This window comes from Microtus ochrogaster, chromosome X (genome assembly GCF_000317375.1).
Source record: "Microtus ochrogaster isolate Prairie Vole_2 chromosome X, MicOch1.0, whole genome shotgun sequence".
Lineage (NCBI taxonomy): Eukaryota > Metazoa > Chordata > Mammalia > Rodentia > Cricetidae > Microtus > Microtus ochrogaster.
This window is the reverse complement of record NC_022026.1, coordinates 40,163,871-40,167,632: the sequence shown is the minus strand read 5'-3', so window position 1 is coordinate 40,167,632 and position 3,762 is coordinate 40,163,871.

Below are 3,762 nucleotides of genomic sequence, written 5' to 3'. Positions count from 1 at the left end.
TATATATATATATACACCCAGTGGTTAGGTATTCATACACAGACTGAAAAAACACAATTGGATGAGACCTCAAAAAAAAAAAAACAAAAACAAAAACAGTCCCACCAGCTGGTGGTGGTACATGCCTTTAATCCCAGCACTCAGGGACACAAAACTCACTCTGTGAGTTCAAGGCCCGCCTGGTTTACCAGAGCTAGTTCCAGGACAGGCACAAATGCTAGACAGAGAAACCCTGTCTCGAAAAAACAAAGCAAAATAGTCCTAAGCTTCTATGAATTTCTGAGTTGGTGACATTGGATTCTGGGAATCTTTTTTGATCTGACTTTCCTCACTCATAATAGGAGAGGCAAAGTCACTTATTTCAAAATCTTTTTCGATTTCAATATGCAATTACTTGACAGAAGCCAACACATTCTTCACCTTAAAAAATTAGTGCCATGACTTTCAAGATATTTCAGACAGTATAATGAGTAAAATAATGTAAAACCATTTATGTAAGTTATTATGTTTTATCTTTTTAACCTCTTACCATGACTGCCACATACAAGGGGTGCCTTTTTCTCCATAACATAAAAATATGTCTTTATAAATTGGCGATGTAACTGTTTGTAAAATATGTTCCAGGTAAAGCAAAATAACCACACAGAACTGTTTAACATTTGTTCCTAATGTTAACTTTTAAACTTTGCTTAGAAAAATAATTGTGTTCAGAAATTTGATCTGTCTGCCTTCCTTCTGTATTGCTTTTGGCTCTTCTAGGACTTCAGAAATGTCAATTTGTTATTCATGTTAGCCTTCACTAAACCTTGTAAAGAATGTGAAAAGGCTCAGTTTTTATATTAGGAAATACCTGAGATTAAAACGGATTAAGTCTGAATGCCTTTCTCTTGCTCCATGCTGATGTAATGAGTGTTATCACAGTATTTATGAAGGCAATAGGGTTTTATGCACTAAGCTCTGACTTCTTTGCCTGAGCATTCAGGGTGGACATTGATACAGTTAGGTCTGGTGCCTTTCTACAAGCTAAATGCCAAGATCCCACTAGGTCCTTAGAAAATGTTGAATTTAGGTGCTAGCTGGGAAAAGGTGAGAAATAGAAGTGCATATAAAATTAAAGAATGATCAGACTTGGCTCTGGATAGGCATGACCAGTGAGGGAGTGTTGCACAGTGGCAACAACTTGCACACGTACTAATGGATTGTTGTTAGTAGAGGTTTTCATATGAATATTCCCTGTTCTACTGTTTTTGTAAAAAATACCAGAATAACCTCTCCTTCCACAAAGGTGCTACAGACTCCATCTTATAGATGGTATATACTTTATCTTTCAGGAATTTCAAAGAAAATATTTTTTTTTCGTTTTTGGTTTTTTAAGACAGGGTTTCTCTGTGTAGCTCTGGCTATCCTGGAACTCACTCTGTAGATCAGCTGTCTTGGAACGCAGAGATCCATCTGCCTCTGCCTCTGCCTCTGGGATTAAAAACTTGCATGCCTGGCAAAAATACTTTTTTTTTCACCACACCTCTTCATGGACACCTATTTAGAATAAAACACAGTATGTTATGATACTTGGCAAATCAGTCAAACCATAATGATTGAAATACATGTAGTACTAGGCTTCATTTGTAACCCCAAGCAGATATACTAGAGACTTTAGGGAGAGTATATATCATGTTACATGCTAGCTTTTACGACACTGGATTATTTCACCCAAATCTAAATTATGCTGGAATGAAATTCTCCCAAAGGTTAGGCAAAATTTTTTGCCTTTAGAGAATAGATGCGGGGTGCCTGTCACCCACATCAAAATAGGAAAATGATCAATGATTTCTGTACTTGCATTGCCCCAAATGAAAGATCTGCTTCAGTAACTCATATCTGCTTCCACATAGTGACTTTGCAACTCATAGATTCATTCCAGGGAGCAGTCATACAACGTGACCCTTGTTATGGTTTGATTGTGAAATCACCCCCATGGGCTTATGTATCATTTCCTAGCCAATGACTCTCTCTGAGGAAGTTGTTGAACGTTTTGGAATTGGTTGGACCTTAGCTGGCAGACATAGGACTGTTAGGGCCAAGGCTAGAGAGTTATAGATGGCTATGCTTGATGCACAATTAATAAAAGCTCAAAGACAGAAATTGGGGTTCATCCTAAAGGTCAGAAAAGCATAGCAGCCAGGCACTGGCTCTTACCTCTACCTCGGTACGAAATGGCAGTCCTGCCTCCAGGAATCTCAGAATGAGACTGAGCCTGAAAGCTGTCTCCTCCCATTTTATAATCCTCTCTAGTGCTTGGATTCTGAACATGCATCACTACTACCTGGTTGCCATGGCAAGCTAGTGTGGCTACTGGGTTTATAGGTGTGTGTCATTGCTGCCTGGTCTGTAAGGCTGGTCAGTGTGGCTGTTTTACTTTTCTGATCCTCAGGCAAACTTTATTTATTAAAATACAAATGAAATGCCACTACATATTCTCCCTGCCCAGGCATATGTAGTGGCATTTCCATCCTAGGCAGAGGCATTCTCTCACCGCCACACCCTACCACCATGCCTTCACTACCATGATGGACTGTTTCCCCTGAACCGTGAGCCAAAACAAATCCTTCCTCAATCTGTTTTTGTCAGGTGGTCTGTCAAAGCAACAAGAAAATAACTAACACACAAATAGTACAAGGAGACTGCCTGCTAGGGACCAAGGGAGCAGGCTTGGGTTGAAAGGGGAGGGGAGAGGCAGGGAGGAGATCAGAGAAAAAAATGTAGAGCTCAATAAAAATCAATAAAAAACACACAAAAAGAAAGAAACATAGATTTTCAAGCTTGGCTTAATAGTTGGCAGTCTAGTTTGCAACCCACCATGGAGGCACCTAAATGAATTGTTTTTTTTTTGTAGTTTATGCAAAGAAATAATTGTAATGTCAAATCAATGTAAAGTTCCAGTGGGAGAATCGGACTTAAATTCTTTATACCATTTAGGAAAAAAAACCCAGCTAGGGTGCACAAAACAACCAGCTTGACAGTTGGGTCTTCTCAGGCTAAGCACTGTGGGAGCCCACAGAAGTGGGTCCATTCCACCTTGACTGGAGGTCCGGGAGTTCAGGTCTATTCTTGCTCCTTCAAGGATATGGCAGGAGGTTTGACTCAGGAAGTGGCTGCCTAAAGGATACTTGGCCTAAGATGTGGTTGCTTCATGTCCTGCCTAAACAACAGAATAGTTAACTCAGGGTATAGATGTTTGATGCTTCAGGTATTGAAGAGGTTATTGTTTGTTCTTTGTTTCATATTAAAGCAGTCTTTTGTCATCTTCTTCCCTTTTTAGATTGGGGTATATAATCATATGGAAAGGAAACGCAGACAAATTCAGTATTCATTGAATTGCCCTCCAAATTCTATTCTTTGTTTCTGTCTTTTATTTTGTATCTCTGTTCTGTCTGCCTGGCATTTCTAATCCACATGCCCCTGCCCTGGAACATGCAAACCTCATAGAGACTGGACCCCTAGAGATGCCCGTCAGTGTGGGGCTCATGACAAAGCACCAATGTAACCAATGATCTTTCTTTCTTTTTGCATTCCCTTCATCTCACTTGGTTAAATGTTGAGATGTAACTGGCTTTTATTTTATGGATATTGCATGAACTATATTTTATAACTTGAAGGGGAATTGGGGAAGAGGAGAGTACCTAATTTTTATCCCTCTCCCCAGCATAAATATGAGTGTGTGGGTGCCCACAGATATGCAGAGACCAAGAGCAGAATGCTTTC